This window comes from Pseudorca crassidens, chromosome 1 (assembly GCF_039906515.1).
Source record: "Pseudorca crassidens isolate mPseCra1 chromosome 1, mPseCra1.hap1, whole genome shotgun sequence".
Classification (NCBI taxonomy): domain Eukaryota; kingdom Metazoa; phylum Chordata; class Mammalia; order Artiodactyla; family Delphinidae; genus Pseudorca; species Pseudorca crassidens.
In genome coordinates, this window is record NC_090296.1 from 33,666,385 (window position 1) to 33,691,962 (window position 25,578).

The 25,578-nt window shown below is 53.2% G+C and overlaps 1 protein-coding gene across 6 annotated transcripts in view; it reads left to right on the forward strand.

The window, feature by feature from the left end:
• The window catches only part of ACTN1 (actinin alpha 1), a 95,188-nt gene that overhangs the window by 14,768 nt on the left and 54,842 nt on the right, over nucleotides 1–25,578 (forward strand). For 2 of the 6 annotated variants that reach the window (XM_067732394.1, XM_067732412.1), the window contains exon 1: nucleotides 14,225–14,399. The exons of 3 other annotated variants lie outside the window; for them this stretch is intronic. The gene's annotated coding sequence lies outside the window, so the exon portion shown is untranslated. Of the gene's footprint in view, nucleotides 1–14,224; nucleotides 14,400–25,578 lie in introns of those variants that run through there. One more of the 6 variants, XM_067732404.1, reaches the window with a different exon arrangement.

A 25,578-nucleotide genomic window follows, 5' to 3' on the forward strand; every position in this document is an offset into this window, starting at 1 on the left:
GGAGATGATCTCCGGGGTCTGGGTCGGTGCCACTATTCTGTGTGCTCGTCCTCTCTGGGGGGATTACTCAGCAGAGTCTAGCACTTCTTGAGGTGACCTTGAGGTTGATCCCTGGGCTTCGCAGTCTGGCCCTGAAGATAACCTGCTAATACACAGTCTCTTATCTTTGGGAGTCTTATATGTTCTCAGCTTTCGGTAATTTGTCCCCACCCTCTAGGGAGGGCATGGGCGGGGCCAGGTGAATGAGCTTCCCTTATGGACCCACAAGGCTCTGTGTCTTGGGCCCTGCATGGACTCTCTTACTCTGGAAATGCCTGCTTGGGGTGTGGCCGAGTGGAAAGCCAGGTGCCTGGGGAGGGGAGAGTGGGGAGCCCTGTTTGGGTTGGCGATGGGCCCCTTAGCTTTGCCTTGTAGCCTGGATGCTCCAGGTGTGGTCTGGGGGTGGGGATACTGGGGGTGGCTCTGGAGGGATGGGGAGAGCATCTCTGCCCACTGCAAGGTGGATGGTTCATAATCAGTCCTTTGTGTAGGCTTGGCTGACCCACTGCCTGGTGTGAGAGAGGCGGCCTGCCTGTGGGTTCAGGGGGTAGGAGAAACTCCTGCTGGAGCAAGGGTATCTGCCCAAGGGACTGGTGTCAATGGGCGGCCTTGTTTTTCACTTTGTTTACTCCCAGAACCTGGCTCTATCCTTTCCTTTGTAGCAGTTTGAAGAAATCAATTCATGGAATGCCTGACCAGAAGGGACCTATACTGTTACCTGACCTTCCCCCCATTAGATGAAGAGACTGAGGTCCATAGTGGTGATCTGACTTGTCCAAGGACACACTGCCAGGAGTTCATTCCTTGTGGGGCTGGTTTTAGGAAAGAATTTATTCTGGGAACATATAAATCATCTTCTGAAGTCATCCTTGCCGGTGGGCTCCAGAACACCTGCTGACAGATAGGCGGGGTGAGCCTCTGCTCTGAAGGCAGATGGAGCTGCTGGAGTTCTGGCTGGTGTGTGGGTGGTCAAGTTCAGGTGAATTTCACACATGCTTGGCAGCTGTGCTCTGCCAGGCTGGAGGGGGTGATGGACAGACGGGGGGCCCTGTGCATGGCTGCCCTTACACTCAGATGTTCCTGGCACTGGCTTCTGATTTTGCCGTTAAGGAGGGGAGCAAGAAAGGAGTCAGAGGGACAGGTGCTGGTGGTGCTGGTGGCACTAGTGGTCCTGGTCCTGATATTAACACTTAGTACTGCATGCCCAGCCCTGTGCTAAGCCCGTTACACGTATTATATCAATGAATCATGAATCATCATGACCACCCCATAAAATCTAGGTCCTCATACATTTTCATCTTCACTTTACAGAAGCGCTTGAGCATTATCGCGATTAAATAATTTGCCCCAAGCCACCAACTCCCGGGCTCTGGCCTGTGAACCCAGGGCTGCTGGGCCAGAGCCTGCACTCCTACCCAGCGCCCTGGCTGTCGCCTCTCTGCCAGGACAAGCTGCCTGACGGCAAGTCAGCCCTGACTGGAGAAGGGAAGCCCCTCGCCAGAGAAGGAGCTGGGTCTCCACCCTCCCTGGGCCCCAAATACCTCTCTCCTGACACACACATTCCTGTGCATTCCTGAGGAACCAGGAAGTGGCCGTCTCTCTGGTCCCGACGCTGCAGGTCCCAGCACTGTGTCAAGCAGTGCAGGTGGCTGGGGGGGCTCAGGGCCAGATGGGGGCTTTTTATGTCCCCTCCATACTCCTTTGCCCTCCTCCTTTCTTCTCCTTGTCTGTTCTCTTTCCCTCCTGCCCCACAGTGGCACCCCAGACACTGGCCACCCTTGAGGATGGCCTTGGGAGGTGAGGCTTGGCCAGGCCTCACCGCTGGGGCGGTGGGGGCGGCTGTCTTTGCCTTCCTGTGGAGCGCAGGGTGCTGGTTGCCTTCACTGGCTGCCCCAGAGCGGGGCATCTTCTTGGCTGTGTCAGGGTTGGGCTGCTCCTGTGTCCGTAGAGGTGCTCCAGGCAACCACCCTCTGAAATAGCCGCGCTTGTGTTTCCCCGTCTTTGTTGCAGCTCCTGTACTGGCTGTTTCTCATCCTCGATCATATTTCCTCCCCACAACAAGGTAGGAGGTATCAGCCCTGTTTGCAGGTGAGGGAATCAAAACCCGGCCAACTCAGAGAATGCGCTGAGGCTAGTATACGGCAGATTGAGGTTAATGCCCAGGTCTGTGGGCCAAAGTGCCCACATCTGCTATAGCCCAGTGTGAGCAGAAAGTGGCTGCTGAACAGAATCCGCCCCAAACAACAGCAAAACACTTCCCAGCCTGGCTCTAGCATCCTGGATCCAGGTGGGCTGGGGTATCTCCCTGATGAAGGCGCCTTGCTGGCCTCCTCTGAGAGAAGAGGGCAGATGGAAAGCATTTACAGGCTTGTGGGCACCTCTTACTCACTAAGCTGTGGCTGGGGCATTGCTCGGAAAAGCTCATTCAAGAGAATACATGATGCAAGGGCAGCCAGAAGCCAGTCAGAGCCTGTCCTTTGTGTCTGGCCTTGTTCTGTGATTCCTTCTTTTCAGAGAGTTTCAGTGCCCATTGTCATTGGGACCTGTTAATAGGGGCTATGGGAGCCTGGTGAATAATAATAATAAATAATAATAATACTGTAAGAGCTGTATGCACTGACTCTTCTAATGCTGTGTGCCTGGCACTGTCCTTAACTTTTTACATGTAAGCACTGGGACAAGGACTTTCCGTATACTGACCCATATATTCCTCACAACAACCCTGTGAGGTGGGCATTAGTATCCCCATTTTACAGATTGGAAAACTGAGGCCCAGAGAGGTTTAGTTATTCACCCAAGGCCCTACGGCTAGCCAGTGGCAGAACTAGGATTTGAATCCAAGGATTTCCAGTCAGTAAGACCACGCATGATTCCTTGGAGGTCAGGGACCTCCTTATGGCTTTTATTTCTATCCCCAAAGCTGGCCTAGCACCGGATACTGAGTGGGCTCTAGGAAAAGTTGCAATGATAGAATGTAGGGCATTTGCATCCTGCCCTTTGAGAGGAAGTTGCCTTTAAGTTGCAGGGATCTTTTTTTTTTTTTTTTTTTTTTTTGCGGCACGCGGGCCTCTCACTGTCGTGGCCTCTCCCGTTGCGGAGCACAGGCTCTGGACGCGCAGGCTCAGCGGCCATGGCTCACGGGCCCAGCCGCTCCGCGGCATGTGGGATCTTCCCGGACCGGGGCACGAACCCGCGTCCGCTGCATCGGCAGGCGGACTCTCAACCATTGCGCCGTCAGGGAAGCCCAAGTTGCAGGGATCTTGGCATGGGCTCCTATGGGGGTGTAAGATGGGCAGCAGCCCTGAGGCCCACCCTGGGGCTCCTGCAGCCACGTACTGAATGGGGGGAGCGCTGTGTATGGGGAGACTTCAAGTGCAGATGGCAAGCCTGGGAAGAAAAACCCAGGAGACACGGGGCCTAGAAGCCCCTCATTAGCTATTTGTTCCTTTGGGGAGGTCTCCCCTGTCTTCCTGTCATAAGTGACATTAGGTGTTTAACTCCCAGGGAGGGATAAGATAGCAAGTAATTTAGAATTTAATAAAGTTATCAGTTCATACAAGTGGGGGGCAGGGGTTGTTTCTTATTTCTCTTTATCCGCGATGCCTAGCATGTGGTAGGCACTTAAGGAATGTTAGTTGCATGAATGAATGAATTTAAAAAAACCCTTCTTATGGAAAATTCAAGCACAGGAGTAGAGAGTAGTGTAATGAATCCCCATATACCCATTACCCGGCTTCAACGATTAGCAGCGGAACCTGTCGTATGTAGCCATCTGGGATACTTTACAGTGAGATTAGCACGCTAGGATGAACTGCTAAGACCTTCTCAAGTGGGAAGGGACAAATGGAGACGAAATGGTGCCCTTGTGACGCCGCTGTGCCAGGTACGCTGCAGGTGCTTATTTGAAGGTTTGACCTGACTGCACTTGATAACTGGACCAGGTGGCATTGGGCTCCAGCCCCAGGGTGGGAGGAAAGTTTCTGAAGGATGAATTCAGCAGATCCATGAGATGCTCAAACACGTACGCTGGGGCTAAAGGCACTGCAGCCAACGATAGTTCATCCACTCAGTTCACATTTATTGTGGATCTCTTTTAAACATTCAAATGTTTAAAAAGTACAGAATAGTAAAACCAATACCCAGGCGCTTGCCACCCAGATTGAAGAAATATTAAGCACTCACTCTTCTCAGATTAGGGCCAGATGATGCAGGATGTCTGCCTCTGAAGAGGCCAGTGGGGGAGAGACCCAGGAACTAGCATTTCCCTGTCATGTTCAGAGATGTCACAGCCCATATAGTGAAGGGAGCCCAAGGAAGGCCCCAGGCCACCTTGGTGGAGACTGGTGTAAGACCTCCTGGAGGAGGTGATAATGTGAGCTAACATTTAAATCTAGAGTATGTAAGAGTGAGTCAGGCAAGGGGGTGGTGGCAAAGAGTGGGCCAGGCGGGCCAGGCCGTGTGTGACCAAAGGCTTGAGACAGTGAGTGTCAAGTTCTGGGAAGGGAGGGGCCGGGGATGAGTGTGAAGGAGGTGAGGGGAGGGGCGGAGAGGAAGAGGCCCGAGGGTGGGTGACAGTGAGTACAGGGGGAGTTGGACTGTGGGGCAGTAGCAGGCTCTGGGCCTGTCTGAACTGCACACTGCACACTGAGAGGATTAGAGACCAACATAATCCCCTGTGGAGTCTGGGGAAGGGTGGGAACTACGGCAGAGGAATATTTGAAGGAACCTGGTTGACAGAAGCTCCAGGCTGGAAGAGTGGCTGTGCTGGACTTGCTATGTTCAGGGGCCCCAAGGGCTCGGAGAAGCAGGCCTTGGGGGAGGTTGAGTGGAAATGGAGTCTAGCTCAGAATTTCTAATAGTCAGGCTTTCCAAAGAAGGAATGAACTGTTAGGTTGGGAGTTTCCTGGTCTTAAATGTGTTTAGGTAGACCTGAGAGATTGAAACGGCAGTGGGGGAATTCCCCGGTGGTCCAGTGATTAGGACTCTGCGCTTTCATTGCCAAGGGCCTGGGTTCAGTCCCTGGTCAGGGAGCTAAGATCCTGCAAGCCGTGCGGTGCAGCCAGAAAACAAAAAGACAAAACAAAATGTACAAAACCTTGTAGTTGAGGTATTCAGCTAACCCACAAAGAAATGAGATGGGAGGGGCGTGGAGGGAGGGGGGGTGCTGGGCCTTCAAGGACCCTCCTCATTCTGGGTTCTGAGAATATAAGCTGGGGGAGAGTGGGTTAAGTGACCCGTGGGCACAGGCGAATGGTGCTCCAAAGAAGGCAGCCATGGAGGAGGTGCTGGCCTGTTGCCATAGGAACCATCTCTGCTCTGGGTTTCCAGTTCCAGGGATGCCCTGGAAGGGAATGAGCTCACTCCACCTGCAAGGTGATGAGTCAGCCTGTTCCGAAGTCCTGCGTGCTATCCAGGGCTGGGCAAGAAGTTGAGCGGCAGACCCTGCCTCTGCCCCTCGTCGGACCACTGATACTCCTCTGCCTGATGTGGGCTGTTGTCATTAGAGACGAGATGGGGGCAGTAGAGGAAGCCACCCGCCATTCTGGTGGCCCTGGGGAGCCTCCGGTAGAGGCAGGAGGAAGCCTCTAGTCCAGTTGGCCAAACCACGGCGCTCAGCAGGGCTGAACTATGCTATCTGCAGGCCACTCAGCTCACATCGATGGGGCAACAACTACACCTGTGCTGGGCCTGGGGCCTGCAGTCCCGTAGGCTGGATGGATGCTGTGATTTCAGGTGTGCTGAGGGTTTTGAAGAAGTTCAGACTGTTCATGAATGTGCATTGGTCAGGTGTGGGCTGGTTTCAGAGGGTGGATGAGGAAAACTTCCGGGAGGGAGTGGCATTTGATCTGACACTGGAAGGCTGAGGGGTCACTAGTTTGCCAATCAAGTCCTAGGTATTTGGAGGTCCGGGGTTGTGGCTCATCTCCTTCCTCCCCACCCACCACGTGTGCGATTTGTTGTTCCTGTGAGGGAGTGCGCAGAGCGTGTCCACTGACTGCCAGGGGATGGCCAGAACCTCAAACAACTGTGATTTCAGGGCACCAAGCATCTTCCTCGAGACCCTATGAAAGGTAGACCATCATCCCCTGGGTTCCAGTCCCTAAGGAGCCAGATGAGGGCCCTAACCTGTTCTCTCCCTCCTGGTGTGGCAGACTGGGGATGACATTGGACAGGCCAGGGCAACTCTGCTTTTCTAGTTTCTGGCTTGGCTACTTGTTTCACCAACATGGGCCTCTGTTTCCTTTTGAGAAGATAAACAACTTTGGAGGTTTGAGGAAATGCCCGTTTTAAGTTTTAACCCTTTCACCTAAACAAAACTACTTATATTTTCAAAAACCTATTTTTTTTTTATCCTCATGCCTGTATTATTTTGATAGTGGTAATCACAGTGGACCTACAATTTAGTTTGCTTTTATATTTCCCCACTTGGCATTTTATCAAAGATGTTTTTTCTTATATAGCCTCATAGCCTTTATGTTCCTTCCCTGGAGAAAGTGTAGGGATTTTTTCATGAATAAATATTTATTTGTATTTTCCTGTCTCTTTCCAAAAAACGTTTGAGGAGACACGTTAAAAGGCTCATGTAAAACAGAGTTTTAAATTAAAGTTAGACGACCCAGAGCTTTGTCAGGGTGATGGTGGTGGGGTGAGCTAATTGAGAAAATAGTGTTAGAAGAGGTTTGTCTTGGGACTTCCCCGGTGGTCCAGTGGTTAAGAATCCGCCTTCCAATGCAGGGAACGCAGGTTTGATCCCTGGTCGGGGAACTAAGATCCCACATGCCATGGGGCAACCAAACCTACGCGCTCTAGAGCCTGCGCGCCGCAGCTAAGACCCGATGCGGCTAAATAAATGAATATTAAAAAAAAGAAAAGGTTTGTTTTTGTAAATCAGCACTGACCCTAGTTTTGAGCTTCCCGGCAGCCAAAACAAAACAAGAAATTAGAATTCACGTCTGTTATTTCCTAGTAAAGGGCAGTGTACCAGTTCATTGGAAAGAGACGCTTTGCCTCTCTGTGTAAGCACTGAACACCCAGGGCTCTTCCATTTTAGGAGAGCAGTGTGGTGGATGATGCCATCAGTGTTAGTTTCATGGAACATAGAGATCTTTTTTGTATATTGGTTCTTAAATCAACCCCAGTAGAGCCAAAGGCATGATGTTAAATCACATTGGTGTGAAGGCATTTCTGTGGGGAGCTGAAGAATGAAATCTTATTCTACTGTTTCTGGAGGTGCAGCCTGAGCGAGGCCCCAGTCCTTGGAGATGCTTGCCAGTGTTTCCTGGAGACTTACATGCAGTTGTCTGACAGGAGCCGGAGGGCGGTCTGTGTGGACTCCTGTGTTCAGAGGTTTTCTGAGGCCTTTACTGAGATGAGAACTTTTGCTTTCAGTGCTGGGCACATGAGGGCCAAAGCTGCTATTTCCTTAGGAAAATGAGAGTTTGGCCTATATCACCTCTTCACAGGAAAACTGTCAAGGCCAGAGCTGTCCTCTGGAAGCACTTGGGGGTCTGCTGTACATCTCAACAAGGTGCTCCTGGCCCCAGGCTCTTTGCCACAGAGGAGGGACGAGGCCGTCCAGTCGGGGCTGGGCCTGGGCCTGGGCGTGGACCTCTACTGGCTGCCCCACTCCTCAGCCATACTTCTCCTCTTAATTCTCCCATTATTGGACATTTTCATGGTTTCCAGTTTTTTTTTAAAAAATTAATTATTTATTTTTGGCTGTGTTGGGTCTTCATTGCTGTGCATGGGCTTCTCACTGCAGTGGCTTCTCTTGTTGCAGAGCACGGGCTCTAGGCGCGCGGGCTTCAGTAGTTGTGGCTTGCGGGCTCCAGAGCGCAGGCTCAGTAGTTGTGGCGCACAGGCTTAGTCGTGCCATGGCATGTGGGATCTTCCCGGTCCAGGGCTCAAACCCATGTCCCCTGCATTGGCAGGAGGATTCTTAACCACTGCACCACCAGGGAAGCCCCATGGTTTCCAGTTTTGAGCTCTCATAGATAATTCCTCTATAAATATTCCTTTCATGTGGACATTTTCCTGCATTTTAGGATAATATCTACGAGCTGAGTTAATCAGTCAAAGGAGATGATCGTTTCTATACGTCCTTTTACATATTAATCAGTTGCCTTTACAAGGCAGACTAATAAAAATTAAAAAAAAATAAAAGGCAGACTAGCATAGTGTGTCACCAGCAACACACAACCTATTTTTTATTGAAGTACAGTTGATTTACAATATTATATTAGTTTCAGGTGTACAACATAGCGATTTAAAATTTTTATAGATTGCACACTCAACCTATTTTTTTAAAACTAATTAAAAAGGAAAGTAATTTTTATTGTGACAGATTTGGAAAATACAGCAAAATACAAAGAAGAAAATAAGGATTGCCTGAAGTTCTACCACCTGAGAGCATGGAGGTGTGTCTTTTGATGGTCTGCTGTGGTGAACCTGTTGCCTCTCGTCAGGCAGGAGTTTGAGCCGGGACAGTCCCTCCTTTAATGGCTGTCCCTAGGTGCCCCTACCTGGCAGGGGGGTGCCTGATTTTCCTCTGACCCAAAATATCTTTTCAGCCATTGGCCTGTCTGGCTTGTGGACTTACATTTCTAAGGTTCTAAAGACCTTCATAACATTTTCATCTAGTGCTAGATACATAAGAAGTTGGCTTGGAAACTCAGGGTTTAGATATTTGGATGGAAAGTGTGAAATATTATCACCTAGTGGCAACTTAGCAGAGTCCTCAGTAGCTACCACATACCAGGTGAGATCTAAGGGCCGGGGGTGCAGCTGATGAGTGCTGGTGGGACAGGCGGTCAAGAAGTAGAATCTGAGGGCTTCCCTGGTGGCGTAGTGGTTAAGAATCTGCCTGCCAGTGCAAGGGACATGGCTTCTGGCCCTGGGCCGGGTAGACCCCACATGCCGTGGAGCAGCTAAGCCCCTGTGCCACAACTACTGAGCCTGGGCTCTAGAGTCTGCGAGCCACAACTACTGAAGCCAGTACACCTAAAGCCCGTGCTCCACAGCAAGAGTAGCCCCCAATCACCACAACTAGAGAAAGCCCGCGTGCAGCAATGAAGACCCAGCGCAGGCAAAAAAAAAAAAGAAGAATCTGTGTCTGAGAAAATTCTGCCCAGCCCTGGCTCCTGACCGCATTCCCCAAGTTCCTGTCTGTCTGTGAGGCTTGTCAGAAGAGCCAGGGTGTTCGGTGAAATTGAAGGGAAGTAGGACGAGTCGTAAGTGAGAACCTACACCTGTCATCTCTGTGCTGGTTCTCACTTCTCTGAACCGAGCATCCCGTGGTCCAGGTGACCCTCTCCTCTACCGCTTGTCTTCAAGAGGAAGCCTCCAGGCAGGGGAGACCACTTCCTGATCTGGATGGGCCCTTGCTGAACTCTTGGTTAGGGTGCTGGTGCTGGGCTGACGCCTCCAACCCACAGTGATACTTCTGTCACCCGAGCAGTTACGCATCTGCTCTGAATTTCCCAGATGCTGGAGTGAGAGGACGAAGAAGGTCTGTTCATGATATGACTTGACTTCAAGTAGGGACGGAGGCCTCAGTCCCTAAGAGCTCTAAGAGCTGACTAATGATTTCTTAGGTGGCTTCAGATGCCAAAAGGGGTGATTATACGGGGGGTGCCTGGTGCCATGCATACAGTAGGACACACCTGGATGGTTGTGTTATCTTCAGTATGGAGGAGGTGGTGCACAGGAGCTTCCTTTTCCCTACAGCTCTGGCCGTCCCCTTGAGTTGGGTGGGATTTGGGCAGGGACCGTAGCTGGAGGCTCATAGATGTCTCTTGGGGGAGGAAGAAGTGATGCTTAAATGATGGCATCTTCGAGTTACCCACGTGTGGGACTCTCAGGGCTCTAGGAGGTGCACCTAGAGGAGGCTTGATGTCCCTAGTGCTGTCTGTCCTATGGCCAGCCCATCTGACACAGCTGGGGACAGTTTTCCAAGGTCCGGGGGCTGTGGATGATCAGAACTTTGGAACCATGGGATTCACCACAGAGAATCTGCGTGTTGGGACATTTCCTTGGGGGCCCTGAGGGGGAAGCCATCAGAATGTCTCAGCTACTGTTCTGGTTGTTTGGGTAAAGAGCTCCCTGTTGGAGCCTTGTAAGGCGCTCCAGCTTGCGGCCATGTGGAAAGGCTGGGATTGATTAATTCTGTCTGGTTTGTTAGACACTCTACCCTCTTTGCCTCTCCCCACCCAGGAAACCACATGAACTGTCAAGGCGGGTCCAATTACAATTCATGGTAATTGGAGGGAGAGAGGGACTCCTGAGGAGGCAGTGACTTGTGCTTTTGCTCTGTGAAGGAGAGGTTTCTTTGCTGTGAGGAGTCGAGGCAAGTAGCAATTAAGAGCGTCCTCCTTACACCTTATTAAATGACCACCGACTCCAGGTGACCACGGCTTCCCTGTAGGCATCCTGGTTCCCGAGGGCACATCCACCCTCTGCCACCCAAGTGGAGAGTTTCACTCCAAGGCTGTAATCCTTAAAGGGTGGTCCACGGACCACCTAGAGTTCATGTAAAAATTGTAGCTTCCTGGGCCTTGCCTAGACCGGCTGAACCAAGTACACTGGGCTCAGAGCCCAGGAATCTGCATTTCTTGCAAGCTCCCGCCTTAATTTTTAGGTAACACCAGAGACCTCTGCAAAGGATTACCTGGGAATATTGTTGCTTCAGTCTGAACGGCAGGAGTTCAGCTAAACAAACTCAGCTCCTTCATTCCCGTTCACTCCTCCTCTGGGACGTCCTGCTGATGCTTCGTCTCCTTTGTTAGGCTTAGACCGCAAATTCACTAGCTCTCCAAGATGTGAGCCAAGCATCTCTTTTGGACCCCAGACACAGAGGGGGACTATGGATAGAGGAAAGGAAAGAAAGGAAAGCAAATATCCTCTTGCTTCTCTGACTGTGATTGTTTTTGGCTTTGGAGCAGGTGGGCCAGTCGACCGTCTGCAAGGCTGTGTTGAAGCAGTATTGCAGTGATAATGGTGGAAGCCACTTTTCTCATCCCGGGCATGCGGAGGGGTGTCTGTATCAGACAGGCGGCCCATCCTGCCCTCCAGTCCCTCCGGGCCTGCTGAGGGCCCGCCTCACCACTGAGCACAAACATCTGTGTCCTGCAGTGACCTGCCCGCTCTGTTGTTTGGTTTCCTGTGGAGGGAGGGCTTTCCAGTGTTGTGTATCCTGCCTCGCCTGGCTCCTCTCCCTGTCCCACCTTAGTGACCTCTGGTCCTCTACGCTCAGTTGAGCCAAATCCTGACTGTGGGCTGTTGTCTGGGTTCTAGCTTTCATCCAGACAGCGTGACAAGAGGAGTTTGGGTTGGCCCTAGACTGTGTGAACGCCTCCTCAGTTATGGCCCTGGATTGTTGCAGCCTGAGGGTCTGCCAGCAGCAGTGTGTTCTGCTGGCACGGGCTCAAACCGCCCCCTTGAGACAGGGGTCCCAGCAGCAGGAAGCTAGAAGGCCTGTAGGACTGAGCTCAACAGGCAATTCCCCAATGACTCCACACCACTAGGGGTCCTCTCGGGGGTTCTAGGTCCAGAAACCCTCTGGCAGCCTCTCTGCCTAGTGGCAGTTCTGCAGGGGAGATGTGGCGCTGTGGAGGTCATGGCGTAGAAGTGGATCAGGGGCCTCAGAAATGGGAGGGCATTGAGTCTGGTAGGGAAGCCGTCAAGGGAGCCACAACAGGTCTGCTGTTGTCAGAGTGGACTAGGGTTACAAGAAGGATGGGTATAGAGGGGGTGAGATTTTAGAAAAAGGATCTCCAGAGCGCTGAACCTGGAGGCCCAGAGAAGATGAACTCTTCCAGTCAGTACAATGTAACTTTAAAAAGGTAAAAATAAAATCCGATCAGGGCAAGTTTCTAGTCGAATAAATGCTTGCGCTCTTTTCTGAAGGCCTTGAGGATTGGTGCAGCCTGGGTTAGCATCTGGTTCGTTTATGTAGCAAAAACTATGGAAATGTTCTTACCCTTGGGCTGGATAATTCTACCCCCAGGATAGTGTCCTGAGGAAACTGTCCAACTAAAACAAAGTAATGCTTCAGAATATTCTCTGCTCTCCATAGGAGCAGAAGGAAGGCTTCTGTGTCTCACTAACGTCAGGGGAGGAATTTTACAAACCGTCCTGACACGTGATAGTGGTGGAGCATATTTTCAGCCTTTAAATGACATTTAGGAAGATTACACAGGAATGAAATGTTCAACAGACGGTTGAAAGTAGGAGAACTTTATGGAGCATTATAATCGGTTGCAACTGTAAAACCCACGTAAACAGGAAGATTACGTACAAAAGTGAAAATGGCTGTGTTGAAGTTGTAGGATTAAATACTTAAAAAAAATAGTACTCAAATTTTATAGCAAGTCAGAGAATTGCTATCTGAGGCAACATCCTGCTTCAGATGTTTTTCTGCTATCACCTGTCCTTTTTCTTGAGGAATGGCAGCTCAGTGAGATCTGACTGTCCGTTCTGAGCGCTTTGGTGTGTGCTGTGCACTGCTGAGCCCCGTGGAGCACACAGAGGGGGTACGACATGGTCCCCTGAGCCTGAGAGCTCAGGGGGAGGTTTCTTCTCCCTGGGGAGACACGATGTGCTGGGCAAGCTGATTAGTGCTGGGTGCTGAGGCTTGGCCCTAGCACGGCCAGGGACCGTGGGGAAGGGAGGGGGCAGGTGGGTGGATGGTCTGGGCCTTCAGCCGGGAGTTGGAAGGATCTGTAGGACGAGGGAGCAACCAGCCTGGCAGCTGGGAAGCCTGCAAAACCCAGCAAGAAGAGTCCAGTTCTCCTAAGATGGGTTCTATCCAGGTCCTCGCCGCTTTGACTGAGATCAGAGTTATTTAAATAAATGCCTGTGTTTCACCCCATTTCTAGAGACTGGGAACTGAAGTCCAGGAAGCGAACTCTTCCAGTAATCTCCGGAGTCCGCTGGGAGAGGGCTGTTGCACAGGCCCGCTCCCGGCGTGTTGGCTGTGCCCCGTCTGCAAGCCCCACGCGTGCCCTCCCCAGGGGCAAATCCCCTGCTCAGGATCCACTCCTGGGAGGCTGCCCTTTGGTCCCTTTTGGGTTGGCAGTGGGGGATCAGTGTTCCTTCCCCAGTGATCTCTCCTTTTAGATCTTTCCCTGGCCTGCAGGGGTGCTGGGCACTGCTGGGAGGCCGCCCATCCCCATTTTCCATTTGGAGACCTTGACATTTTGTTTAAGAGGGGGTGTGATTGAGAGCGTGTGAGGGTGAGAACCGGAGGTGCTGGCTCCTTAAGGCTTGGCCTTCAAGTGAATTTTGGCAGAAGGGACACTGAATGTTTAATTTTAGGGCCAGGAGGGGGTGGGGGAAAGTCCCTACTGCATCTGGTTTGTGTTAAGTCCTTCCCTTCAGAAAAGGGCTGTGTTTATGGTTCAAATCCGGCAGAGATGGGCGAGAGGGGCTCCACTTTCCCGTACTAGGCAGTGGGGCACAGGGAATGCACAGAGCTTCCTTCGGGTCCTCCGACCCCATCCCAAGATAAATGGTTCCAACTTCGAGAAAACTTCCACATCCATTTTACGCCTGAGGTTAAAGCAGGCATTTGCTTCCAGCAGCTGGGCTTTGCAGGCAGAGCTGCAGAGTCGCAGAGTTGGCCGGCTGTCAGCCTGGCTTGTCTGGCGTCTGAGGGTCCCGGATGGGTCAGCAGTGCTGCTGGCTCCCGCAGGCCTCCCGGCCGTGATTCCGGGATCGAGGGCTTGCGTCCAGGAGGCCCAGGTTGTCAGAGCTGGAAGGTCCTGCAAAGACCAGATCCAGTCCCTTCTTGACAGACAAGGAACGGGAGGCCCAGAGGGCTGAAGAAGCTTGTCCAAGGTCAGAGTCGGCAGTAGACTCGGGATTCGAACCAGACTTTCCTGACTCCCAGTTTGGTTCAGTGCTCTTTTCAGGGCCCCGTATGGCTTCCCCTTCTGCCTGCTGTTACTCTTCCAGGCTCTGCTTCCTCAAAGGGCCGGCTTTGGGGACAGAGCTCGTGATGGCCAGTCTTGAAATTTGGTGGCAACATTCACAAGGCTGTGAGCGCCTCGAAGGCTGGCTGACTCACCGCCGTTTTCCAGCCCCGGCATGGTCCCTGGCTCAGGGGAAGAAGAGCTCAGAAAAAATTCAATGAATGGATGAGTGGGTGGCTTGGCCTGAGGGTGGAGGTGCTGGTGTTCCAGTTAGAATCATTGTGCTTCCTTCTGAGCATCTGTTCGGAAGCTGTCCTGTTCCAAGGCTGGGTCTTGTCTTCTCCAGCCCTGGCTCAGTTCCGGCACATCACCCAGCTTGCAGGGAAGTCTAGAGTTTCAGAGCCGAAAGGAGCCTTCGATAGCAAAGGGTCCATCCCCTGCAAGTTACAGGTAAGGAAACTGAGGCAAGGCCACACAGCTGGTCAGTGGGAACACAGGACTGGAGCCCGAGCCTGGTGTGTTCGTGCAGGGAGTTGAGGGTCCGCTGTCCTCCCCATCCCCCGTCTTCCTCAGTCGGGCGGATGAGCCATTTCGTCTGCCACCCTCTTCGCTCTAGCTTGCTCCCCACTGCGGAGGGTGGTTTCACCAGAGCCGACTGGGGAGAGGCCGGGGCATGCAGGGATGGGCCACGTCATTCCCTTGTGCTGTCCTAGAAGGGGGAAAAGGGCGGGCGGGCTCATTTCCTTGCGGGGAAACCAGAGCTGGAGTCACCCTGGAGTCAGAGCCCAGGGAGGGGCCCCCAACCCTCTCACCGCCTCTGGCCCTGGGTCAGCGGCACTCCCCTCCTGCTGGTCTCATGAAGGGTGGAGGAGGGCCGGGCGACAGTACCGCTGTCCCCCACCCCAAGTCTGCCTTACTGCCTTTGGGAGGGTGTTTCTTGTGGTCCTCTGCAGGGCAGGCTGGTGGTGGCAGCAAGGGGAGGAGTCCGGTGACAGCATTGTCCCATTCTGAGAACTGGGAGTTGTTAAACCCCCTCATGCGTTGTGATTTGAAATGTTTTTGCCTTATAAGTCTCAATCTCTTTTTTGGTTTTATTATGAAAGTAAGACATGCTCATGTTAAAAAAAAAAACCCCAAAAAACAAAAAAAAAACCAATTCCCCACAGGTGACATGGTTATGCTTCTATGCCACACGTAAGATTTTGTATTTAATTTATATATTATTTAATTGTGGTAAAATATACATAACATAACATTTACCATTCTGACCACCTTTAAGTGGACAGTTCAGTGGCAATAGTTACATTCATGTTGTTGTGTAACCGTCACCACCATGCATCTCCAGAACTTTTTCATTTTGCAAAACTGAAACTCTGTACCCATCAAACAGTAGCTCCCCATTGTTCCTCCCCCAGCCCCTGGCCCCCACCATTCTACTTTCTTCTCTGTGAACTTGACTGCTTTAGAGACCTCATTAAAGTGAAGTCAGAGAGCATTTGTCCTTTCATGTCTGGCTTACTTCACTCAGCATAAAGTCTGTAATGTTCATCCCCGCTGTGGTGTGTGTCAACATTTCCTTCCTCTTTAAGGCTGACTAATATTCCGTTGCATGTACACGCCGTATCTTGTTTACCCGTGCATCTGCTGATGAGCGTTTGGGTTGCTTCCACCTTTTGGCTGTTGTGAATCACGCTGCTGTGAGCGTGGGTGTGCAGATACCTGTTCAAGTCCTTGCTTTCATTTCTTTTCTGTATATACCCAGAAATGGAATTGCTAAATTTTATGTATTTACTGTTTGCGACTCTCAGGCTCTTTGAGCACCTGTGGCAGGGTTGATAGGTCAGCACAGCACGCTGGGCACCCGCCCTCCGCCCCCCCACCCCCGCCCTCCTTCCTTTTCCCGCAGGGCTGGGTCCCTGGCCTGCTGGTCTGCTGTGGTAGCTGTCAGCAGAGGTGGGCAGGTGGGCGGGCTGGCCAGCTGGGTCTCCTTTGTGTACCGTGTCCGGGGCTGGCTGCAGCACAGCTCTAGGGAGGTTTGGAGCTGCTGAGCTAGTGTGAAGCTCCAGCATCTCCCGGTGAAGAAGGGCCTTTTTGGGCCAGGTTCCTATCCCTTCTCCTGCTGCAGATCTGGGGAAGGGGGCTGTAGTCTTCTGGGTGCCCTGGGATGGAACGGGGACCCCAGAGCCAACTGGCCCCACTCTCCCCATTCGCTTTTTTGTCCCGTTCCCCCCCCCCCACCCCGTCCCCACCAGTTCTTTCTGCCCCAGGCCATTTCTCTCCCAGAGGGTTAGCCTGTGAACGATTGCTGGCCGGGGAGTTCCAGAGACTAATGCAATGCTTCCTAGCTGCCTTTGGAGAAAAGGTCTATTTCTTGCTAACAGAGCAGGCTTTCCTCTCCTGCTCCCTGCTCTACCCACAGTCGACCACTATCTCAAGTCAGGCCCGCAAATACGCTCACACCTCAGAGCAAACTGGCTGCTGCCTGCTGTCTGGAATGGACCTCCACCACGTGCCGCCTACCTGCCCCCTGCAGGGATCTGTGTATCGTTCCCCTGGGTGCTCAGTCTGTGTCTCACTGGTGGGGTGTGTAGTTATCTGTCAGCTTGGCCATGGCTTCCTGAGAGCTGGGCCCTCTCTCGTTCTAGTAGTCACTGGTCTAGTGCCCTATACTTAGTGGGTGCTCAGTGAGAGAAAGAGAAAGTGGAAAGAATTTGGGATTTGGTTAGGGAACTCCTGGTTTGGGGTTTGAGGCCTGTTCTTTGCCAGCTGAGTTACTTAACATTCCTGAGCCTCAGTTTTTCCATCTCTAAAATGGGGGATCAAAATCTAGCTCTTAGGGCTTCCCTGATGGTGCAGTGGTTAAGAATCCACCTGCCAATGCGGGGGACACGGGTTCGAGCCCTGCTCCGGGAAGATCCCACATGCCGTGGAGCAACTAAGCCTGTGCTCCACAACTACTGAAGCCTGCGCGCCTAGAGCCTGTGCTCCACAACGAGAAGCCACCGCAATGAGAAGCCTGTGCACCTCAACGAAGAGTAGCCCCCGCTCCCTGCAACTAGAGAAAGCCGGCGTGCAGCAACGAAGACCCAACACAGCCAAAAAAAAAAAAAAAAAATCTACCTCTTGTTGTGAAGAGTAAATGTGATAATCATACAAAGTGCTTGGTAAGTGTCACTAAATGTCAGCTGTGTCATTGTTGTGCCCTCTAAGTGGGAGAGATGTTACCAGCTGCCAGGCCTGGGGGAGGACTCTGCAGGAAGGCGAGGTTTTAGGCTATGGCGCTCTCCCTCTGCTTCTCGGGTGTCTGGTCCCTGGAGAGACTGGGTGAGAGAGGAAGGGGCCGTGTGATGCTGTCTGGCTGGGTGGTGGCAGTCTCCTCTGCAGGAGGAAACTGCTTCCTCTCCAGGGAGTCCGCAGCTGCTCGGAGCCCTCGTGGGGCCGGCTGCTGCTCGCTGAGCAGGGATTGTGTGTTGGGGGGAAGAAGGGGTCCGGGGTGCCTTGGGCTTCGTTCCAGATGTGACATGTCTTCTGATCTCAGCACCCTTCCCTGCCAGGCCTTCTTGGAGCCCCGCTCCCCGGCACCAGGAGGTCTGGCTCGGAGCTGCCCCTGCCGTGGTTGCTGTATGACTGTTTCTTAGGGGTGGTCCTACCTACCTTTGTAGATTGCAGGCTCCAGGACCCCTGTCTCCCTCATATTTGAGGACAGGAAATAGCAGCCTCATCGCCGTGCAGTAGAGCTTTCCTTTCCCCTGCAGGATAGGATGGTTGGGACCACCCATGCATGGGTCGTGTCTAGGCTCTGGGGAGGGAACAGGATTGCGAATCCCGCTTGGAGCTGCTGGCTCCTTTCTGCCCCTCCCTGCAGGAGAGTTCATCCTGCAGAGGCTTCGGGGTGTTGGGAAAAGCCCGGCCTCGGAGCTGCCAGTTCTGGGGTGAGGGAAGCTCTGCCATCTTACTAGCTGTGTCCTTGAACATGTCCTCCTTCTGAGCCTCAGTTTCCTCATCTATAAAAAGAAGGCAGGGCTTCCCTGGTGGCGCAGTGGTTGAGAGTCTGCCTGCCGATGCAGGGGACACGGGTTAGTGCCCCGGTCTGGAAAGATCCCACATGCCGCGGAGCGGCTGGGCCCGTGAGCCATGGCCGCTGAGCCTGCGCATCCGGAGCCTGTGCTCCGCAACGGGAGAGGCCACAACAGTGAGAGGCCCGCGTACCGCAAAAAAAAAAAAAGAAGGCAGTCTGTCTTGCGGGATCACTGCCAGGACTAAAGGAGATGATGGTGTCCTGCACCTGGTGGGCTCCCTACGCGGGGGCAGGGCTTGTTATTTTGGAAGCGAGCCCAAAGCCAAGGAGCCCTTTCACAAACTCTTCTTCCCCTTCTCTACCCAGAAGGCAAGGTGGTAACGACTTCCTGTTCATTTCCACAGCCCAGAGTTGCCCAAACTCGCCTGATTCTAGGATTCACCCGAGTACCTGTTACTTGTTAAATACCGATTCTCGGCCGCCACCCCAGAACTTCTGAACCAGAATGGCGCTTGTCGGGTTGGGGTCTGTATTTTCATCCTGTTTTATCAGTAGGCCAACTTGGGAAAACTCGCCTCCCTCAGATTGCCCTCCGGTGGCTGTATCACCTGATCTTCACAAGAGGCCACTGAGGCGGGTCTGAGGCAGGTGTGGCTGCACGCAAAATGGGAGATTTCTAGGTGAGATGGTGAAGTTTAAGGGACAGACCCGAGGTGGTGGTGGTCTGAGCCACTGGTTCCCTCATGGTGGAAACAGAATTAGAACTCAGATCTCCCAGTGCTGTGTGTCCACTGTGCCTACAGACATTCTAGCAAAGCATGGAAAGGGTGGGGGATGGAGAGAAATGGGGCGACCGGAAAGAGGTGAGTAACAAGACTGCAGTGGTGGCAGAGGGGCATCAGTGGTGCCCTTCTGCTGCCCGTTGTGGCAGGCCTGCAGAGACCAGCCACAGGGACAGGGGTGTAGGGAGTTGGGCTGGAGCCCTTCCCCCACTAAGATACTTCCCCAGGTGTGCCTTCTGAAAATCAGGGCCCAGGTGAGCATGGGCTTTGTCCCAGAGCCACTGGGAGTCAGCAGGTATAAGGAGGTTAGGGGGTGGCCTGGGCCAGGTGCCCGAGCACCTTCCCGGGGCTGTTGGCGGAGTCCTGGAAGTCCTTTGTGCAGGTAGGTCTCCTTCTCCCTCCTTTCCCCTCCTTTTATGATTAGGTCTGGGAAGCCTTCTAGAAGCACAGGCAGGGCTGGCTCCCCTGCTCAGATGGTGGAAGGCGGCGTGTGCGGGGAGAGAGGAACGGGCGTGGCCAAGGCCAGCTGGCCGTGCCAGGTACAGGGGCCCACTGTCTCCCTGCTTCCTTTTTCCCAAGGTTGGCCCGGTCCATTAAAGGAAAACTAGTTTAGGTCCTCTGTATACCACCCCCCTTTCCAGTTTCCCCTTAAGTGGCTCTTAATGATGCTTTCAGGCTGATTTTCTCCCAGTACTGGTGGAGAGGCTTGGGGAGGGTGGGTGGGAGGCACTGGAATTGCTCCGTTAGGGCGTTCCAGGCTGAGGTGGGCTGCCCTGACTGCACAGCAGCGTCCCTTTTCTACCTGGGGGCTTCGGGAGCTGCTTCTGCCTGGGCGCACCCCCGGAGGGTGATCCGACTGGGCTGGGGTGAGGCGGGCTGGTGCGCAGCGTGAGAGGAAGAGCCCCGCCCCGGGCCGGTGCACGTGATGTGACTTGCTGCTGGGCCCTTGGGAGGGGCCCGAGGGAGGGCTCCTCTCGGTGTTTGAGGTGACCTTGTGAGCGTCTCTCTGTCTCAATTTTCTCCTCTGTAGAATGGGATTAATGATAGCACCTACCTCATAAGGTGGCTGGGGGGATTAATTGTGTTAATACTGACAGAGCACTTGGGACAGTGAGCTGGGGAGGGCATCCCTGGCCGCTGACCTTCTAATCAGATTGTCAGGCTGAGGACCGGGGGCCTTCTGTAACTGGTGAGTGCTGGAGGTGTCTGGCGGGCAGGGAGCCGTGTTTCAGTGCATGGCACCCTCACCCATACCCCCTTCCTCGCTTGGCTCGGGTCCAAAACCTGGGTGTGGCCTCTGATCCCTCCCTCCCTCCCTCCCTGAGTATCTCTTGGGTCCACCCACTTCCCTGTCCCCGCCACCACCTCCCTGGTCTGAGCCACCTTTGTCTCTTGCCTGGACCTATGCGCGGCCCTCTGACTGGTCTCCGCTGCCATTTTGGCCCATCTCGGATCTGCTCGTCATGGTGCAATTAGGAGTCTCTTTCCAAGATGCAGGTGTAATTATGTGTAAACTAGTACCTGATTCCTGCATCCACCCTACCCCCACCCCTCAACCCTCAGCTGAAATCAAATAAAACCTCTCCCATTGTTCTCAGGAGACACCATCCTAACATCCTATGGGACCCCATGCCCCTGCGGTAATGCTGACCTCTGGCACCCCTCTCTTCTCCTCCTGCACCAGCCCCAGTGGCCATTTTCCAGTGGCCTGAGCAGGCCTTCGTCCCTGACCCCTCTGCTTGGGCGGCACCACCCTTCCGACCATCCCGGACCCCACACATGTGCATTGGGTACCGTCCATCTCGGTTTGCACCTGTTGTTCTGATGTATTTATTAACAGCGCCTACCTTTATTTACAAGTGCCCCAGTTTGGATGATAAACTTAGTGGTCCCCCTTTCACATTTACAATCTCTTCATCTAATTAAAATTCCTCAGCTTTAAAAATTCACTGACTTCCTCAAAGTAGTGGTCGGACATACACCCTGGACCAGGTTAGGGACCCGTTTTAGCCTCATGCCTTCAGAACTTTTCCTGTATGCACTGAAGCTGGGCTTGCAAATATATACTTACTGATATGAGTTTTTGATTAACATTTGTCATCCTTGTTAGACCACAGGGTCCTTGATTTAAGGGACTATGTCTTGGGCTTCCCTGGTGGCGCAGTGGTTAAGAATCCACCTGCCAATGCAGGGGACATGGGTTCGAGCCCTGGTCCGGGAAGATCCCACATGCCGCGGAGCAACTAAGCCCGTGCGCCACAACTGCTGAGCCTGTGCTCTAGAGCCCGTGAGCCACAACTACTGAGCCCATGTGCTACAACTACTGAAGCCTGTGTGCCTGGAACCCGTGCCCCACAGCAAGAGAAGCCACCGCAGTGAGAAGCCTGCGCACCACAATGAAGAGTAGCCCCCGCTCGCCTCAACTAGAGAAGGCCCGCACGCAGCAACAAAGACCCAACACAGCCAAAAAAAGGAATAAATAAAATAAATTTTTAAAAAATTAATAAATAAGGGACTGTGTCTTTACTTGTCCAAAATGTGACCCCAGTTCCTGACACAGTCAGTGCTCATCAGTGAGTGAATGAACGAATGAATGAATTTACCTTCTCCTGCTTACTGGCAGCGGGAGCCTGGAGCCTGCGTGGGTCAGGAGCGTGGGCAGTGGCCTGCCTTGAGGGAAGCTGCTGCCGTCGAGCCAATCCAAGCCCAAACAAGCCGGTTGCCCACGCCCTGGCATACACACTCCCTGACTTGGCTGCCCCTATAATTATTCATGACCTCTCTCAACGGGCTTTGTGTTTGGAAAGCCAAAAGAGACAGGAGTTCAAACCCTCTTTCCACCTCCCCAAAACTGAGACTTAGGAGAAAGAGTTGCCTGGCCCATTCTGAATCTCTAGGGAGCCACAAGGTCCAGGACCTTCTCGCATGGCTGGATGTGAGTGCTGGCGTGATTCTCACCCAGTGTCCTGGGCTGCCCTCCCCGGCCCAGGCCCAGGGACTGCTTGGGGACAGCTAGCCGCACACATCCCCGTGTGGTTCTCGGCAGACCTGGGACTGGTGCTGGCCGATTCCTCATTATTCTCCAGCCTGAGCAAAGGTGGAAGGCTTACCTGGAAGAGCCGCAGCCCCCAGCATAGTGGAAAGGGCCCACACATTGGCATCCTGTGGACCCCAGTTCAGATCTCAGCTCTGCCTCTCACTAGCTGTGTGGCTAGGAAGGTTGCTTCCTCTAACCCTCGATTTCCTCCCCTAACGCAGGATTGTTGAGTGGATTTGCTGAGATGGTGCATGCCTCACCCAGTGGTGATAACAGCCCACGTCTTTGAGCAACTCCAAGATCTTATTCCTTCTCTCTTCCCCTCCCCTTGGGGCTCCCAGGTCCACTTTGCCTTCCGTGTCCCCATCTTGGAGTTGAGGGCTTAACACGGTACCTTCCTCTGGAACAAGGTTAGGTGGAGGCTGCGGTGCCCTTGGGCAGCCCGTGTTCTCTGCGGCCCCCTCTCCCACTCATTGCACACGTTCTGAGCTTAAGCCCGGTGCTGGGAGACAGAACGGGTGTGGATCTCCAAGCTCCCAGGAGGCTGTGAACACACCCACAGACAGGAGCCCCGTGTCCCACCCCATCCCAGCAGTTAGTTGGCCAGATCTGCCTACAGCTGCACTTCTTCCCATCCTTCTGGAAATGAGGAAGTTTCCACAGACATGTTTCTATTCCTTAGCCTCTGCTCCCTGCTCCTGATTCCCCTGGTGCCCTGTCCCTTGAGCCGGGCTGGCCGTGCTGAGGTGTTGGTCAGCCACCTGGCCAGCAGGCCCGCTGCGCTGGGCTGCCGACGCCCCAGGTCGCTGATGGGTCTTAGTGGAGGCTGGGAGTGCAGGGACGGTGTTGGGCCACGTCCGCCTGGGCCTGGGTGGGGATTTTCATGGCCCACAGGTTGCCTGTGATTTCTTCAGAAAAGGGTTTTGGGGTTTCTGTGCCGCTTTATAATGTGCTGATCTGTGTCTGTATTTTGGAAGAAGAAACTTTATTTTCCTGGACCTCAGGTGAAGAGAATTGGCTTAATGAGGGCCCTCAGCTCATGGCCCACTTGTGGGTCCACCCACGTGAGGCCACTGTGCGTCCATCACGTTTCACCCCACAGTCTCGCTACGATGGGCACGTAGGGGGTCCCCAACCCCTTCCCTGCCAACACAGATAACGGAACGATGAACATTCTCCCATGGACCCCCGGGTTCACCATGTGAGGATTTCTTTGAGAGGAGATTTCCCGGGTGGCTTGTTGGGCAGTACGTGATGAATTTCCTGATGTAGTGCTGGCTTGCTCGCCAGCGTGACTGCACAGCCCACACTTCCAGCCGGGCATGAGGGCTGCTGGGTTCCTCAGCCACAGCGACATTTGGGGTAATCACCTCTCTAATTGTTTACCAGTCTCTTAGGCGTAAAGGACAAATTATTGTTTTTTTTTGTTTTTGTTTTTTGCGGTACGTGGGCCTCCCACTGTTGTGGCTTCTTCCGTTGCGGAGCACAGGCTCGGGACGCGCAGGCTCAGCAGCCATGGCTCACAGGCCTAGCCGCTCCGCGGCATGTGGGATCTTCCCGGACCGGGGCATGAACCCGTGTCCCCTGCATCGGCAGGCGGACTCTCAACCACTGCACCACCAGGGAAGCCCCTAATTATTGTTTTATATGCAACTAAGGAGGAACTCTTAGAGTGCCAAGCCTCTCTGTTCCCTTCCTCCATTCAGAGCTCCTGGAACCAGAAACTTCCTCTTAGGCATGGGGTGATTGCTGTCATGGCTGAGAGTCATGGAGGTTCTCTGCAGAAAGCCCCCCACTCCCCAGGGAGTGGCGGTTTCTAGGGAGTCTGTTGATGCCCCAACCTCCCCACCCCCACCCGGAGTGCACATCACTCGTGGGATTCCTTGCGCCTGGAGATGCTTACACAGCTGCTGGGTTCTGAGGTTGTGCCCCCTGCCGCCTGCTTTCTGCTTCCGCTCTGGCATCCCGAAGGCTCTGGGTTCCCTGGAGCTTTGACCTTTCCCTTGGGAGGTTGCGAGTCTCCCTGCATTCCGGTGTGAGGTCATGTGGTGGTCCCTCGGGAGGGAGGTGGATGACATCATAGCACTGGCATGGGGTCTGGGCTGAAGTCGTCTTACTGAGCTTATGTCCTTGATTGGGTCAAGGAGCCTAGGGCCAGGGAACGCTGGAGCACAGTGCCGCTGGTGCATGCTGGCCCAGACTCAAGCACACACTGGGGATGAAGGCGACCTCTATAACCCCAGGATGGTGCCAGGTGACCATTTAGTACACGTGGGCAATTCCATGGGCCCCGAGTAGTTCTCTCTCACTCCTTTCTGTGAGCATCCTTTTTCGTTTCTTTCTTGTATTTTAATAATGAACTCTAGATATTATTAACAACTTACCATGTGCTTGGCTTTTTGCAAATGTTAGCTCATTGAAACCCCTTAATACCCCAGTGAGAAAGGTATTAACCCCTTTTACAGATGAGAAGACTGAGGTTCAGAAAGGTCATGAACTTGCTCAGGTCCCAGTGTTACTAAGTGGCAGACCCAGATCACATCCAAGTCATCTGCGCCTAATCCCATCCTCGTAACCGTCAAGCCCGTGGTCCTCAGTGGGATCTCTGGACCAGCAGCATCTGCACCACCTGGATTCTTGTGGGAAATGCAATTTCTCTGCCTGTCCAGAACTATGGAATCAGAAATCTGGGGGGATTCATAAATCAGTTTTAACAAGCCCTCCAGGTGATTTTGACGCACCTTCAAGTCTGAGAACCACCACATGGAGCTATTCTGCTCTCCTTTTTCTCCTTTTTTTTTTCTGCCCTGCGCTTGTGTCATTGGGCCAGTCCATGTAAGCACAGACTTTGGGCCTTGGCTTCTCTTCATGGGTTTCATGCCCACTCTGAGAGGTACAGTGTCTGTCCCTACTGGGTCTGGGGCCTCCAGGAACCCAGAAAGCATTTGATAGAGCTGAAAGCATTTGATAGAGCTGATATCTCCGCTGCCTCCAGCTGCAAGCCTGGCGACAGTGGCCACCACGGGGGTCACAGTTCCCAGCACTGTGCCAGAGGAGATGCCTCGAGAGGGCAGGAGTCCCAGCAGTGGACTGTGGGACAGGCCAGAACAGAAGCTCCAGTCCAGCAGGTTATTCAGGGACACAGAGAAGAGACCTGGAAATATTCTTTATCCAAGCAGTGTCTCTTTCCTTCTTGCAAATTTGCAATAATGGTTTGGCCTCTGGAGAGGCCACATGGGGGGCTTGGAGCCTTGTTCCCAGTCAGCAAATCACGCTCAGTAGAAATGACCCTGGCAAGAGGAGGGGTGCTAGCTGCACTCGATTTTACTTTTTGAGCCCCCACTGTCAGTCAGGTATTGTGCTATTTGATTCTTACCATAACCCCAGGAGGGGGCAGATTGATTATTCCCATTTCGCAGATGAGACCATCGAGGCTTCAGGCTGTGAAGTTGAGGGTCACAGCTCAACCATACAGAGGAGTCAGGTTAGATGCTCCAGGCAGCCAGACCACAGCTCCCCATATCTTATGAATACCAGGCTGGGCCAGATTCTTGTCATGCGGGGAAGTTCTCTGTGGGGTTGAGTGGCCCATGGCTCTCAGCATTGTGCCAGAGAAACCAGATGACCTCACATGTGAATGACTTTTCCTTCTTTGGGGAAGGAATGTGTGGGCCATTCCTGTGAGCTGCAGCCCACAAGACCTCTGTGCTGTCAGACCCACAAGGGCCAGGATCCGACTCCAGACGTGGGGGAGGTGTCATAGGCAGGCACAAGCTTGGGGTCGGCAGTGGG